Consider the following 18,026-nt stretch of genomic DNA (forward strand, 5'->3'; position numbering starts at 1 on the left):
GATAAATAGTCATAAACGAAAATGAACTAACGGAGTCATTTTCAACGGTTGCTTCATCAGAGTTGGAAATGAAGGATTACACAACGGATATTCCTTTCCCCAACGGATAAATCGTCAGAAACGAAAATGAACTAACGGAGTCATTTTCAACGGTTGCTTCATCAGAGTTGGAAATGAAGGATTACACAACGGATATTCATTTCCCCAACGGATATTCATTTCCCCAACGGATAAATCGTCAGAAACGAAAATGAACTAACGGAGTCATTTTCAACGGTTGCTTCTTTAGAGTTGGAAATGAAGGATTACACAATGGATATTCATTTCCCCAACGGATAAATCGTCAGAAACGAAAATGAACTAACGGAGTCATTTTCAACGATTGCTTCTTTAGAGTTGGAAATGAATAGGGTTAACTCTAGACACATGACAGAACTTGCTGTGATTTCTGTGCACTAAATTCCATAATTATGTATGCATCCATAATTACGTAATCCCTTGCACAGTCCGCACAGTTTGTTTTGTAATGTTTTGGGGAAGGATATCAAACTTGTGATGAGGGTGACTAGACTTCCATCGGGTCCTTTTTATCAGATCGACAGGGGATCTTCTTAGTTAGGCCACCAAGGAGTCCTTTAAGCTATATCATCACATGATATCCCTAGCCAGATTTTTGGATAAATCTGTTTAACTAGACCACTCAAGGGTCAAATTATGAAGTAGTACGTTATAATCCGAGGGACTTAACTATAACATAGAAGTCCATTGAGGATTTTAAGTAATACCTTTGGGTATCCTACTATGAATCTCTTGTACAAGGATATGTAAGATCCTACGAGGATTTGGATAACATAACAACACATAAGGGAACACATAAGCACAAAGTCACATAATTGTACAAGAGGATTTGGATAACATAACAACACATAAGGGAACACATAAGCACAAAGTCACATAATTGTTTAACTTGATTATAATTTGTTATTAACTTGTTATTGATTGAATACAGATATGGAAACCAATCGACGGGTCTCAATGTTCACTGGAATCTATCTGAGAAGATAGAAAGATCTCCCAAAATTCGATTTTTTTTATTACAAGGAATCACCACATTCGAATGAGGGTATACAACAATTAAAGACTTACGGGAAATCCTTAGGCACCCTATTAAGGATTTATAGTGGTACTTTGGGTATTCGTCTTGTGTTGTAACCTGCGCCTTGTACTTTGTTTCCTTAGAATAAACGGGTACTTAGGAATTTTGTGGAAGATGCAAGTGATTATAGAATGGGAGAATTTTGGGGGTAGTTTGTTCTTCAAGGAATACGGTTTCTCGATTGTCGGTATTGTAAGGGATATGTCGTTTAATCATGCAACCACAGCAATACATTGTAATGTAAATAAAAGATTTATTTATAAACAACGATAACAACTGTTTCTTGGACTTTGACAACAAAAGAAAATAATACATAAGACGTGATTATTTCCAAACGATGTTATCTTCTAGTCAGTCGGATGCTCGTCCCTGTGCTGGATTTACATTAGCAAGCTTTGGGCAATTTCTTCGGAAATGACCCATCTCGCCACAGTTGAAACAAGAGCCTGGTAGAAAACGACTTTGAGCAGGATTGTTGCTAGCTTGGTTTGGCGCAGCTGCAGCTAGGCATGCTCTTGCTGTGTGGCCTATAAGTCCACAAGTTTGGCATTTGCGGCACTGTACATTGGCGTGATGATGGAGGCTACATTGGTTGCACAAGGGTGCAGTTCCATTGTATGGTTTTCTAGCAGGAGGTTGAGCTGGTTGGTTGGGGACGGCTTGACCATTGTGAGCGACCACGGCGAAGTTCTGAGAAGCCTTTCGCTTCTTTGACTTCTTATAGGATTCAGTCTGTTCATCCATGGTCTTTGATTCCTCGATTGGCTTCTTGTCACCCTTTCGAAAAAGTTTATGCTTTCTGATCTGCGATTCAGTCAAGGTTGCAGATAGCTCAATGGCCTGACGGAGTGTGGTAGGGTTGCTACCAGTGACAATGTCTTGTACCGAGTCAGGCAGGCCGTCGATGTACCTTTCGATAGCCTTGTCGAGTGGGGCGACCATAGTCGGGCAAAGTAGACTCAACTCCTCAAACCTATCAGTATATGCCCTGTGTTCGCCACTATCTTGTTTCAAATCATCAAACTCCTTCTCCAACGCTCGTTGTTCCTGACGAGGACAAAACTCTCTCATCATAAGAGCTCTCAGTTCAGCCCATGTTTGTGCTAGAGCAACATCTGCACCACGGTCTCTCATTACCCCGTTCCACCATGTAAGAGCCCTCTTCTGAAACACACTCGAAGAAAACTCGACCTTGCGATTTTCTGGACACTGCACGTGGCGAAAGGTATTCTCGATGCTCTCGAACCATTGGAGAAGCCCAGTTGCTCCCTCAGAACCACTAAACTTGAGTGGTTTAGCCGAGTTAAAGTTCTTGAAATTGCATGTACCATTGTTGTTGTTGTTGGCTTGGTTCCATTGAGCAAAGAGATTTGGGAATTGAGCAGCCATCTGCTGCGCAATAATTTCTGCCAACTCGGCAGTTGCTATCTGGTGTTCGCGTCGAGGAGGCATTCTAAAAGAGGAAAACATGAAAGGAAATAAATAAAATGGTATTGGGTAAGAATAGGATGTTACAATCACTGACCATAATCATGGTTGATGGTCATTTGTTTGAATCATGAAGCAAACAAACAACACCAAGGCTGAATCAAAGCAAATTGATCCTCATAGTGTATCACGAAGACATGCTCGCCTCTAAGTGGACACTTACCCCAAGAGTTCCCAGGTAAGAGTGACTGGTCCGATTATGTGGATTTGTACGAACACTCTAACCTTAGACAGAAAACCCAGGGTACAGGCATTCACTCTTCCAGTTTGCACGTGTTCACACTATTTAGGACCCAAAACTTTGACGGGAGTTTTGAAAATTCAAAGGGGTTCAAAACCTTATAACAGAGGGTTCAAAACCTAGTAATCAATCATCCTAGAACAGATGATTGGTTTTCAAAGCGGTTTTGAAATTTATGTTCTTGTTGTGGTTGTCGCCTAAGGATAGGTGACGGTATTGTTTTATGACTAAACGCAAGTGAACTCGCGTTAGGGTCCTAGGAAGGTTATAGACTAGGTCAAAGCATTACTAATAACCTAATTCCCTATAACCATTGGCTCTGATACCAACTTTTCTGTCACACCCCGACCACGTAGAACATACAAAACGTGGCGGAAACGTCGGGGAGTGTTGTAACAGAATCAATTGTTTCAAATCCATGGCAATTGAGGTTTCATTTTATTAATCAAACATGAAAGTTTACATTGCTTTAAACAAGAACCAAAGAACACATAACATAAATTAACTAGTTCTTGTCTCGTTTTAAGTCGCTAAGGCACAGGTCTGCCTAAGTATGTCTTGATAAGTCCTCTGCGTCATCTCCTGAAAACACATGTGAAAATAGGTACGTCAGCATAAAGATGCCTGTGAGATACATTGGTTTTGTGAAAACGGAATTCATGACTTATGCTTGAGAAAATGTTTAGTCATGAACCTCGTATGTTGCTTTGTCTTGTAAATCATTTGAAAAACGGTAAGATCAAATGATATGTATAAATAAGAAGACACTGTATGGTTAAACGGATAACCATGTAAAATGTGTTTGTATAAGATAAGTTGTTTGTAAAACAATGTCTCGTGAAAAGTGTGTTATTTGTATAAAATGTCATATGTCTCAAATTGAAATGATTCAAATAACGCTACGATATGTAATACCATACAAACACTTATATATAGGAAGTACCAGCGGCATATCCACCATGCTTGTATCATATTACACATGCCTCGTTACTTAATCACTTACTCAAACCAAACCATCAAGATGAAATGTTTAACAACGGTAGAAATGTTTATGTATAGTCTAACGTCTATTGTCAACTGTAAATCATGTCAACGGATACAACTGGTTTACACGGTTCAATGGTTACAAACGGTTCATATAATCGAAGGGTTAAGACGGTTCACATAGTCAAATGGTTACAACGGTTCAAAATGTAGTATAATGTGTTCATATGCTGGATGAGCATATGCAACAGAAATGCAATGTAACACAATGTACTATGTATGCACACAATGGGCGTACGTAGCATGAAATGTATTGTAGAGTACAACGGTTTAAAATGTAGTATAATGTGTTCATATGCTGGATGAGCATATGCAACAGAAATGCAATGTGTAACAATGTACTACGTATGCACACAATGGGCGTACGTAGCATGAAATGTATTGTAAAGCAATGTACTAAGTACGCACACAATGGGCATACATAGCATGAAATGTAAAACGATGTACTAAGTACGCACACAATGGGCATACATAGCATGAAATGTAATGAAATCATGTACTATAATGTACTAATGAACATAGCAGATATACGATGTGAAAACATGGAAAGCATGAAAGTTACAGATAGGCACATGTGTTTCACCCCAAAACAGTTTGGAAAACAGTAAAAGAGGGGTTCAATGTACTCACATTGACTCCTCGAAAACATGTAAAAGATGGGGTTCAATGTACTCACCTGAGATTGCTTTGAATTCCTTATGTAAAAATCACACAATGCTAGAGATCACGGGATATCAAACGGCACCTAATAGGTAGCTATATTAATATACCGGACCAAAATCGGAGGATCGGATAGTATGCGGGTTTGTAAACCAAACGAGTATGGAGACTCGCGCAATATGGTTTAACAAAGCCTACATACTAAAATGAAACCTAACCTATGTGCTTGCGACCCATTACGACCCGTTTAGGTAGCTTATGCTACCTTAACGCGTCGTTCGCGTATAACGCGTTTGGAACGCCTAACATCATGACCACAAGGTATAACCTCAGAAGGTTATAGCTATGGTCACCTAATGTGTTTGGTCGGATCCTAACGATCGACCAAATGGGTCGGGTTCGAAAGTATAAGCGATGGTTTAGATCGCTTACCTTACGACCCTATATAAGCACTACACTAAAAGTGACGAGCTAAGCATGTTAGAACATGCTTAACTAAGTTTAGAAAACAGGTTTGGCATCAAAACAAACGGCTTTGATGCTCACGAGTAGTTTGGTTACAAAATATGCAAGTATGCACATTTTGGCCGAAACTACGACTCGTCACTGAGCCTAGATAACGTGGTGATCAGTAGGTATAGTCACTACGGACTATAACCATCGTGATCAAACTCACGTTATGAAGTTCCATGAACTTCGTGTTGACCATAGGCTGGTCAATGCAGAAAGTCAACAAAACGTTGACTTTCGGACTCGAAAAGCGAATAAAAGAGCGAAAGAATACTTACGGAGGGTCCCCGAATGCTAATCTAGATCAACATGGCTCAGGTATGAAACAAAGGTTCCAACTTAGAGCTCTTGATCAGATTGTGTGGGTTTTTGGCAACAAGGGAGGGGGGGTATTTATAGGAAAAGCATAACCGTTAGGATCGTTTATCGAATATCGTGCCACGATCTTGTGCGTACACTTGTCAAAATATTGTGGTAAGTCAGAACTTGGCCCTTGGCTCTTGATTGGATGAAAGGGCATTGCCCCTTGATCGAATGAAAGGCCAACTGCATTGAATGCAAGCATTGAATCTGGTCTGATAGTCCCACGCGACCCGCCTCAATATGCAGGCCAAACTCACGCGGGCCGCCTGGCCCCGTCTGATCTGCACATATTTTCAGAATTGGCAGTTTTGGTCCCTGTTGCGCATTTAAGCCATTTCCGACACTTCTAAGGCCCGTAAAGCCATCTTTAAGGCCCTAAAATGATGCCTAAACATTGTGGACATGAAACATGCTCAAAAATGTGTCGGATGTTGGTTCGTTTGGTCATACGATCGCGATGTTCGCTTAATTACGACGGAATGCGCATAAGCGCGAAAGACGATCCAAATGACGCGACGAATGGATTTTTCTTATGCCAAATACTAAGGCATAATATAAGGATGCTTACATAAATTTTTGGATGTCCGGATGTATTCAGAACGTAAGTTATGCGTGAAAGTGCAAACTTATGCACTTTTTGACACTTTTAGTCCCTGAATGATCCAAAAGTTTGTTTTAGCATACCAAACCCCTCAAAGCCTATTTCTAAGCTATGTAAAGGATATTTATGGTATGTTTAACTTATGGACATGTTCCGGAATGTTTGTTACAGTTCAAATTGGCATACTTTCGCAGTTTGTCAAGTTTAGTCCCTGTAAGCGAATTAACTTGTTTTTGCCATACCAAAGCCTTCAAAACTTATTTCTAAGTTATGTAAAGGTTATTTAAGGTATGTTAAGTATATGACGGTGTTCCGGAGTGTTTGTCGCATTTAATCTGAGTACGTTTACGCACCAGTTTGCGTATAATTCTCCAGAAAGCGATGTAGTGTTTGAAATTGGACAAGAATTGATATGTGCAAAAGATACACATATTTATACAAGATCCCAAGTATGAAATACAATGTTTCATCGGCTTGGTATTTGTTTGATGGTCGCGGTGACACAGGTGTCACAGATAACCCCTCCAAGGGGCATGTCACATAAAAAGATCGTAATTTTTGCAAGCTCGTAAGTATAGTAAATGGACGTCCCAAAACAGCCTATTTCAGTGAACTGAGCTATGCATGTTTGTGAATGATTGACTAATGAAAGTAATGCAACTAAGAATTTGAAATGATTATCGATATGGATGAACATGCAAACTAACAAGGTATGAAAATGATGGCATGAAAGATAGGAATTTACATTGGCAAGGACTCAAGCACTGATGGCTAACGAGTCAAAGGGAGGCAAGAAGACGAGCTCAAACATGGACGCATAAGGTAAGTGATTTCCGGAATCACTTCTTATTTTATAAATGAACTTTGGCATGTTAAATATATGGAACTATGTAAGGAGTTATGGGTAAGGGTAAGTACCAAGGAAAGTATTGATGCGGTAAGTGGTAGGTAGTCGTCTATGTTTTGAATTACATGGTAGAAGTGAACGGGTCAAAATGTAGAATGTAATGTGTCGAGGAATGAAAATTAGATGTCGGGGCACAGGGCTTAGTGTTAGGATGATTTCGGGGTTTGAATGTTGTAACTCCATGTTTTTTAAATCTTCGGGGTGCACGAGAAGGGGTTGGAATGGACAAGAAACCCAATATTGCGAAATGCAGCGCAGCAACAAACTGTAAGGCGTCGCCGACGGCCCCCTTAGGCGTCGGCGAGGCGGCTTACTGTCTTGGTTTCCTCCTGATACCCTAATCTATTGTCGATGGTGTTTTCTGGCTACGCGGTGGCGACTCGCTATAGGCCGTCATCGACGTAGGCTTTAAGTCTACCTTCGAATTTTCTTTGTTTTGGGTGCTCATTTGATCCAAATCATCTCCTGATGTTCTGTTAAGCTTCCGAAATGCATTTTGACCTTGCTAAAGTGTTTAGATATGATGTGTTGAGTACAAAACTTGTTTATGAGTACAAATGGTAAGGAAATAAGTGTGTAAGCTCGTAAGCTTGGATGCAAAAAGTGTAATGACGGATGGTTTTTATAGAAGAGTATGATTAGAGAGTGTATGGAAGAGTTAGATAAAAGATAAGTATATAGATATCTAAATGTATTGAAATGTGAAGGGGTATGGTCCCAAAAAAGCCGCGCAAACCATTCAGGTCGCGCTTTGGACCATACTCCTTAATCACTTCGGTGATCAATCTTTAGACCCTGCGCGGGATGAACAAGCAGAGCATGGTCTCGCGCAAGGTCAAACCAAGAGATAACGACAGTTTCTATACTTGGCATTCTGAATAAGGACCTTCACCTCCTGCAACCCCGCGCGAGCTACTAATGTGCTCAGCAAGGGTCGCGCATGAGTCAAAGAGCAAGACCACTTCAAAAGGTACTAAAGGTACAAGTGGCAGAAGGGCAAGCCAATCAGCGTCCTCCAGGTTGTGCTCTATCGTGCTCCACGATCGTCTGACATGCAGTAGACAGTATGTACACAAGAACGCCTATGTGGCACCAATCAGGGGGCGGCGACACCTGCCCCATGATCTCCACTTACCTACTGATGGCAGAGGGACAACAAGGCCGTCAACTAAGACACGTGGCTCCAATCAAGGTGCGCCAGTACCGAAGATCTTCTAGAAGACACTAACGGTCGACACCCGTGAGACAAAGAGCATATCCTCTATGTTGTTGCTTTCCAGCCCAAGGCCCATCAGCCCATCTCCTCTTACACCTCTCCGGCTATAAATAGAGACCTCAGTTCACAGGTTAAAGATTATATTCCCTCTACTCTCACTCTTAACAGACAATTATCTCCTGAAAGCAGATACTTATTCTCACGCCGGAGTCTGGTTAAGAGGGAAACCCCCATATTCCCCTCTTAATGAGCTAATGGTGTTCCGTTTTGCAGGATTAGCTGAACGATCGGAGCTTAGGAAGTTAAAAGAAGATTAACCACTATGAAAGGAACATAAACCAAACTAATTAACCCTAAAATTAGTTAAGTGTTTCTTCATTGGCGCCCACCGATTTTTTTGCAATCATTTTCATCTTCTTTTTCTGAGTTTTTCCTAAGTTGTTGTTCCTTCGATCATGGCTGGTCAAGGAATCATTCATGATTTTGGTTTTGGAACGAACTCTAACGCAGCATTGGGGGAGGACAATCGGAATGTCCAAGTCCAACCTGCCGAAGAGATAGGTGAAATCGAGATAACCAACACCTGGGGCCCCCGCGCGAGCTTCACTCGCATCACCCAGACGGGAAGCCCGGCAAGTCATGTTGCTGGTCCTTCAAACCCATCTCCAAATCCAAACATCTCGGCGCTATTAGGGCTACCAGAAGGCGAAACCTTAGCTTCCTGGTATGCTAAACAAATTGCTACCATCAATACTGCGTATCAGTCATTGAGCTCACAGCAGGCGATTTTACAAGTAGAACCCTCAATGGTTACTTCTCCGGGTCCAACTCAGGGGGCGCGCCAGACGCCCCCATAGCAGAACTTTCAAGGCAGAATCAACAGACCTCCTCCTATGAGAAGGCCAAGTATACATGATACACGCGACACGTACGGAGAAACAGATGCGTACAGTAATCATCCATCATATGTGCAGCACAAACGACCAGTTCATAGCCGGCTTGGGCCGCGTAACATAAACAACGAATGGGATGATACTGATCTGAATGATCCCACCTGGCAAGATGATGAAGGTTCGTCAGTATTTAACAGGCTGCCAAAAAACCACAGTCTTACAAGCCAAGGCAGCGCATAGCATATAGCGAAGAAGTAGAATGAGATTTCAGCCTCGCCTACAGGCCAACTGAAGTTGCGGAGCACTCAAAGTTTATCCCAAAGACTGCTTTAGTTCTGCTGTCAAGAGAAAAGTTACCCCCAACAGTGGGAAAGTTCAATGGTTTAACTGATCCTGATGATCATGTCCGAGTATTCACAAGCGTTGGTTGTATGGGAGGATGGAACATGCCGATGTGGTGCCATCTGTTTATCCAGACTTTCACAGGGGCCGCTCGCGCCTAGTTCGACAGCCTTCCACCAGGGAAGATCACGTCATGGGTTGATTTCAGAACACAATTTGTGAACCACTTCAGCCAGCAAAGACGTTATCAATGAGATACGTCTGAAGTAACTGATATCTAGCGAAGATAAAACGAAGGTTTAGAAGACTTCATCACTCGCTTCAACAAGGAGCGTCTAGAAATTGGCCGCGTAAGCGAACAGCTCATGCGCGCTCACTTCAAGAAAGCTATCCGGTGTGATAGCCTCATCAGAACTATCACCGGAAAAGACGGTATGCCCAAGGAATGGGATAAGCTGATGGAAGCTGCAAAAATAGTAGCGCAAACTGAAGAGTCGCTAGCTGGAGCCAAGAGCTCATACACCAAAGATCGCTTTTCCAAGAGATGCTCACGCGACTACGGCAAGCGCAACAAGGGCAAAAATCATGATTGGAAAGCTGGAAAATCCAATGGTTATGAGGAAAGATCGCGCTACAAAGAGGACACGCGAGAAACAATCGACAGAATTGGGTATCGAAAGGCAGTCAGGGACAATAATCAAGAAAAGCACTGGACTCCGCTCACAAAGACACCAAAAGAGGTGCTCATGACGGAGAACCACGATTTCAAGGCTCCAAGGCCTATGACAAACTAGAAGGGGCAAGACCTGAACCTGTACTGCGATTTTTACAAGGATACAGGTCATCTGACAGATGGCTGTATCAGTTTACGACAAGAGATCGAGAGAGCGCTGAAAAGCGGAAAGTTAAGTCACCTGGTGAAAAATGTGCGCAAGGAGACACGCCAGATCCAGCGCCATGATGATGGAAATCACAAGAAGGTTAGGCGCCTGGAAACTCACACGGTCAACGGACCAAGATATAGCACAAGAGATAAAGGCAAGTGTCCTTTCGAACATGCATGGCAAGAGCAACAGGTCATCTTCCCGGTAGTACGCGGGGGTCCACGCGCAACGCGCCCCGTCGCCATCACCGGTATTATCGGCCATTATGAAATAGAATACATATTCATTTATCCGGTGAGTACATCTGATATCATCTACGAGCAATGCTTTAATCAGTTTGATAAGAAGATAAAGCGAGACTCGAGCCGGTTGATTATCCTCTGTCAGGATTTTGCAACGAAATGGTCTTCCCATAAGGCCAAATCAGCTTCCCCGTCACGCTATCCGACGGGAAGCATTCAAGAACCACAAATGTCAACTTCATGGTGATGCCTGTCAAATCAAGGCATGATGTTTTAATTGGGAGAGAAACCCAAGGAGAACTAAACATGGTAACCTCCACGCCCCACTCAGCCATTGGGTTCCCAACCGAGACGGGGGTGGCGATTATCTATGCAAAGAAAAGAAGTGATGTCAGCAGAGGATGTGCGCCCGGCCAAAGCGGCGAAAATTTCAACGACCGAACCAGGGAAGTGGGTTTTAAACTGCAAATACCCAGAGCAAATGGTGACGATAGGCCATGCAATCTCACCAAACATCAGGACACACCTCAAGCAACTTTTGTTCAGGAAGATGGACATTTTTGCCTGGACTCCGGCAGACATGACCGGTGTCCCGCGCGACATCACTGAACGCTGTTTGAACACTTATCCCCCCGTCGAGCCAAAATTCCAAAGAAAGCGCAGCCTAGGGGCGGATAAAACCAAAGCCATGAACGAGCAAGTCTGCGAATTGCTAAAAGCAGGTATACTGAGAGAGGTACGGTACCAAAGTTGGGTTGCAAATCCCGTGATGGTGGAGAAGTCTAATGGAAGATGGAGAATGTGTGTCAATTATACCGATCTCAACAAGGCATGCCCCAAAGATTGCTATTCTTTGCCTGAGATCGACAAAAAGATAGACTCTCTCGCGCCATACAGATGGAAATGTTTTCTGGACTGTTACAAGGGTTATCACCAAGTTCAGATGAAGCTCGAAGATGAAAACAAGACAGCCTTTTGGACCGACATCGGTATCTTCTGTTACACAAAGATGCCATTCGGCCTCAAAAACGCTGGTGCAACCTACCAGCGCCTGATGGATACGATATTTGCTGATGACATCGGAAAGCATATCGAAGTCTACATCGATGATCTTGTGATTAAAAGTCCTGAGGAGGACTAGATGTTAAAGGACATTGGGAAGACATTTAACTCTTTGAGAAGCGTGAACATGAAGCTGAATCCAGCAAAGTGTTCTTTTGGCATGGAAGAAGGCAATTTTTTAGGCTTCGTGGTTACAAACGACGGTTTCAAGGTTAACCCCGAAAAAGTTCAAGCTATAGAGCGGATGCCATCACCGCGCACGATCAAAGAGATGCAGAGATTAGCCGGCCGCCTAGCCGTGCTAAATCGTTTTTTGTTAAACCACGCTACAAAATCGTACCTTTTCATCAGTACTTTGCGCAACTGCGTGAAAAAACAAGAGTTTAAATGGACGCCTGAAGCAGAAGCTGCCTTCCAACAGATGAAGCAATGTTTAATCAAGCACCCTACACTAATCGCGCCATTTGAGAAAGAACCACTCATTCTGTACTTGTCCTCTTCAGATAAGGCAGTTGAGTCTGTATTGTTAGTAGAAAGAGACGAAGTTCAGACTCCAATCTACTACGTTAGCAGGGTGCTTACAGATCCAGAAAATTGATATTCAACGATGGAAAAGTTAGTGCTAGCGCTTCTACACGCCTCTGCGCAGATACTTCATAGGGCACGTAATCACGTACTCACTAACTTCCATATCGGCACAATATTGAAAAAACCGGAGACATCAGGTCGGTTAGCAAAATGGGCGATCGAGCTGGGGGGCCACAACATTCTGTACAGGCCGCGCCCAGCAAATAAAGGCCAAGTGTTAGCGGACTTCATTACTGAAGTTCCGGAAGACAAGATCAAAGATTGTGAAGTTGTGGATACTCCCATCAAGGACATGTCAGAAGGGTTGTGGTTGTTATACACTGACGGGGTCTCAAATGAAGACGGCGGAAGGGCCAGATTGCGCCTTGTTAGCCCAGAACAGCATGAGTTCACCTATGCCATCAAGTTGGATTTCAAAAATACCAACAACGAGGCAGAGTACGAAGCGTTTTTGGCAGGCTTGCGCCTAGCCATAAAAATGGGAGCTCAAAATTTGCAAGTGCATGTCGACTCACTTCTGATCGCCAGTCAAATTAATGGATTGTATAACGCAAAGGGTGAAGTTATGGCCTTGTATTTGGACCAAGCGAAAGAGTTGCTTCAACAATTCAAGTCATACAAGGTAGTTCACATCAATCGCTCAGAGAACAAACCAGTAGACGCCTTGAGCAAGCTCACTGCAACATCTCGCCAAAGATGTAAGATTTGAAGTACTAAAAAACCCGTCGGTTTTGCTGCGTCAAGTGAATGTGATCGAGATAGGGCAACCATCTTGGAAGACCCTGATGTGTGTAAAATGCAACATATAAATTACATCAAATGAGGCATAAAACTAACCCTTTCTTAGTACTAATGTTGGAAAAAGAGTGTTTTTGTCTTCCTTTTGTATTTTCAGGATTAAATGAGCTCAAATTCACAAAAGAAGCAAAAAGACAGCTAAATCTAACATAAATACAAGAAAAGGATCATAAGTGGATTGCCCAACCCCTCAACAGCATCCTCCCAAGCAAAATAGAGAAGGCAAAAGACTGAACACGCCCCGTGCTCAGCCAGCAAAGGGCCGTGCCCAAGAAGCAGCAGAAAAGACAAACCTATAGAAGCTTCTATTGCCCGCCACGGGGCCGTGTCCAGCGGACACGGGGGCGTGGCGAAAGTACAGCAGGCGCATTAATTGTAATTGCGAATTACAATTAATGAAGAGAGAGAGTGTCAGACAGGCACGGGGGCGTGTCCAGCGGACACGGGGCCGTGCCCAGCCTTCTGTTCAGCCTATAAATAAGAGTGCTTGGCTTCATTGCAACTCATCCCTTGGCACACCACCTCTCTCACACTTCATCCACCACCCATCACCATCACAACACCATCATCCACCACCATCATCCATTGTCCATCATAGAGTGTGTGAGTCGTCTAGGGATCCAAGATTGATCGTAAGAGTTCTTGACAATCAAGGCAATGTTTGCCTAAGTCTCTTACATCACTTGGTGAAGACAAGTGTTTAGTATAATACTTTTTATTTTTAATCTTTTGCACTTTTTATTTAGTTTTGTATTAATGACTTTAATAACTAGTTGCTTATGTTGAAGGTGATCTTTCCTTATTGTTTGTCCGTGGTGTCTTGGTATTATTTTACTGTCTATATAAAATAAAAGATTTTCACCATTCATATCTCCACGGTCTATATGGAGGTATGTTGGCTACCTGGTCGGGGGTTAAGGGAACAGTTTGGTAAGGGTCTTGCCCTTGTTCAGCGTTTAGAGGTCCTGCAAGGGACCTGGGTCAATTTTAGTAGGATCTCCTTCAATGCCCATAGGTATTGGATGGCGGGGATCCAAACTCTTTGACCCCCTCATAAGTTAACTACTATTAATACTATAACCCGACTATTTAGGACTGTATTCCTGCTGACTCAGACTACTTAGTCGAGGGTAACGTCACCGCGAAAAGCGGGGCCTACCATAATTTGCATTAGTAACTTAATTCATTATCTTCCAATAATCCAACCCTTTAGGATTGTATCCTTGCTGACTCAAACTACTGGGTTGAGGGTAACGTCGCCTTCAAAAGAGGGGCCTACTACAATAACTGAGATAATCTCTTAAACAAGTGCAAAAGTGCGAAAATAATCAAAGGTTATACTAATACACGAGTCGGATCCAAGTGACTCATCTTGTCTATCTGTTTTTATTTTATTTTTATTTTTCAGCATTTAATTAGTTTTTATTTTCTTAGTTAGAAAACCTTTTCTAATATTTTGATTTGATTAGACGTTGAGGAAAAACCGATACTAAAAGCTCTTGTGTCCTTGGAAGACCTCGGTATCTTACCAACACTATACTACGTCCACGATGGGTGCACTTGCCCATATGTGTGTTTAGTGTTAGTAAATATCGTGTTTTATAAATTTAAAACTTGGCTAAAAGTGTAAAAAGGGCTTAAAATATACATAAAAAATATACTACACTTCGCACGCAGCAAGTTTTTTGGCACCGTTGCCGGGGACACAAGGATTTTAAGAAAGTTAGGAATCAACGGCCTAATCATCTTTTTTTTTTCTTTTTAATTTTTATGATTTTCTTAGTTTTTCAGCTTCTATAGAGCTCAGCACGGGCCGTGCCCGCTGAACACGCCCCCGTGCTCAATAATTGGAACTGGCAATCCTGTTTTAAGTCAGACAGTAAGCTGAACACGGGGCCGTGCTCACTCAACACGCCCCCGTGCCCAAGATTCACTTACTGAAAACAGAACCGTTAGATCCCGGCGGTTGGTAATTTCTGACATAAACATGAGTGATAGTAATTCTTTTTACTTTCGGCACTCTTATGGTACGTGGTGTCAATTATGTGGAGGCGAACATGAAGAAGTACATGTTACTTTTTAATTATAGGCCCCACTACATAGACCCACCGATTCCTTATAACCTTAAGAGGGGCAAAAGTAAAAACAATCACTATCTCTCCCTCGAATGCGCCCAGCCAGATATTCTATGGGAAATGCTCCTTGACGAGTTATTTCAACTAGAAGAGCTAATTCTAAATTGGTTAAAAGAGCTTAGGAAGGATTTTATTGATCCACCCCAAGACACTGACCATGAAGAAATGTTGGGATCGCATTCCGACAACCTCGTTGCTCCCAAAAATACCTTCATACCTAGCACAGACTTGGACGATAGTCGTCCCTGTGCCGATTGTGCCGTGAAGGACACTCCATCGACTTCGTTCGGTGTATACATAGACCTGAGCGATTCGGCATACACCTTCTTTAACGAGAGCCCGGGAAAGGGTTGGACTTGTCCACCTAGAATGAAAATAGGAATTACCCTAACCGACAACCTCTTGCGTTCTCGCCTTAGTCTAGGACAATTAAGGTATCTTAGGCACTTTGGGGTTGTTCCAACCAGTAAGGAACCACCCGATAGCAATGAGATCCTTAGAAGAAACAAAACTCCATAAGACAGCCTCCAGACACGGGGTCGTGTCCAGGTCAACACGCCCCCGTGCTCATCTAAAAGATTCTCTGCTGATTTTGTCAGAATACGGACAAAATGTGTCAGGATTTCCTCTGCACACGGGGCCGTGCCCAGCCAACACGGGGCCGTGTCCAGTGCGCTGTCGTTTTCTTTAAATGCAGCCTGATCCCTACTCATTTTTGACCACTTCAAAAGACAGAGATTCCTGGGATCTTCACTCATACCATCCTAGGTAAGTGCTAAAAGAAGGTTCCCAAGGACCATCTTGTCCCTTCCACTTTTATTCATTACCTCCTCTTTTAAATTTTTCAAACATTTCCTCCATGAAAGCTTGGAAGCTCCATGATTCCAACCTTTCATGAGAAGTTTGTAAGATTATTTGCTAAGGATTCTTGTTTAAAGTTAGTTGAATAACTTTGTTTTAAATTATCTGTGCTTAAAACCCAGTTGAAAATCATGAAAATAATTTAAAACTCCAAGACTCCTTAGCCTAAAATCCTGCAGACAAATGGACACGGGGCCGTGCTCAGCGAGCACGGGGCCGTGTCCGAGGCACTGTTTCGTAAAAATTTAGCTTTCTTTGGTTCTTTCTCAGAAAATGGCAAGCAGAACAAGCGGAACATCTTCAAGAAATAACCGACAAGGGAGGAGATCATCGACGGCAGAAGACTCTCTTGTAAACTATGTTTACGCCCTAAGGGAGGCTATTGATGAAATGACGGGAGTGGAGGAAGCATTGGTCGACAATATCAACCATCTGACAGTAGGGCTGGAGGGCTGTCTCCGAGAGGTAAACCTCTTGCACCAGAGGTTAAACCTTCTCGCCTCCCCGCCTTTGGTACCTATAATAACCCAAAGGGCGTGGAACGTGGTGCCCGAGGTCGTCATTCCGGCCGAGTGGTACGCCATGCACCAAGAGCCTCCGCAAAGGGTGGTGCAAGGAGTCCCGGTGAATATTCCCCCTCAGCCACAAATTACTAAGGAAAATGAAGCCGCCTTCTTCCTTCCAAGGGAGGTAGAAGAATGGCTTTAAACGACATGTAGGGAAGAAAATCTTCGGCCGGAAGTCCTACTATATCGGGAAAATATTCTCGAAATTTTCTTAAAAAAGTAGAACTCTTTATGATAACCTCGTGTACCCCCTGACCTATTTAGTTAAGTTTTTATTTTATCTTATTTTAGGAATATTATGTAAGATCTCTTTATGATTTCAATGAAATGATGGTTTTAAGGATTGGATGGTTCATAATAAATAAAACACACTCATGGTGGTAAAGGATGAAAAGGGAAACGAGAAACATGGCCCCATGCACAAGAACAAGGCAACCCGACATCAATTTCTCCAATACAGAAGGTTCAACACGGGCCGTGTCCAACCAACACGGCCCCGTGCTGCACCCCCTGCAGAAAAATGCCCAGTTCAGGTAACTGGACACGGGCCGTGTTCACCAGACACGCCCCCGTGTCCAGGCTTCTGTTTCTTTTCTTTAATTTTCGTTACTGGCACCTGAACACGGGGCTGTGTCCGGTCCCCACGGGGTCGTGTCCAGACTGCCAGTAACATTAATTTTTTGCTTTTAAACACCATGTTACACATTCAATCAACCTAAAAATTTATTTTTGGGACACATTGAGGACAATGTGTAATTTAATTGTGGGGGGATGCTAAAACCTTGAAATTTTGCAAGTCCTAAAAACAAGCCTTACACAAAACTCTATTGGAACCGCTAATCACCCCAATTTTTTTTTCAAAAATTTTCAATTTTTCTTTACTTGTCTAAAGTTTAAGTTGGGAATTCTAAGATTAATAAGGTTATATTTTTACAAGTTTACAACCAATAGCGTCGTGATAAAAAGAACCAACATACGAAAATTACGAAACGACATGACAAGCTTAGTTAAAATTTGATTATATATACTTGATCACATAGAAAAACCCATTCCCACAAAAAGTGAGTTTTAAGCCTTTATTGAGCATACAAATACACGCCTTTAGACTAAATGCTCATTTTTCGTTTCTTGTGTGAATAGCCGCTTGGTTCTTACGACTCTAGAACTTGCCACGACGATTCATTCCCGGTCCTTACCAACTTAAACCCAAGTAAGTAAATGATGGAGGCATTAGGACTAACCCTTTTTCTTTCAAAACCATTATTTTCATTTTTCTTTTCACCCACCTAAAAACTCCCCCTAGTTAACCCCTTTGAGCCTAAACCTTTCATTTCTTTACCCTAAAAACCCTTTTACCCACCAAAACCCTTTTTATTTTTACCCTTTATTTTAGTAACAAGCTTGGTTTTCGTGTGACTACAAAAAAAAATATATATATATGATGAAGATGAAGTTAGAAATAGACAAAC

Source organism: Helianthus annuus, chromosome 2 (assembly GCF_002127325.2).
Source record: "Helianthus annuus cultivar XRQ/B chromosome 2, HanXRQr2.0-SUNRISE, whole genome shotgun sequence".
Lineage (NCBI taxonomy): Eukaryota > Viridiplantae > Streptophyta > Magnoliopsida > Asterales > Asteraceae > Helianthus > Helianthus annuus.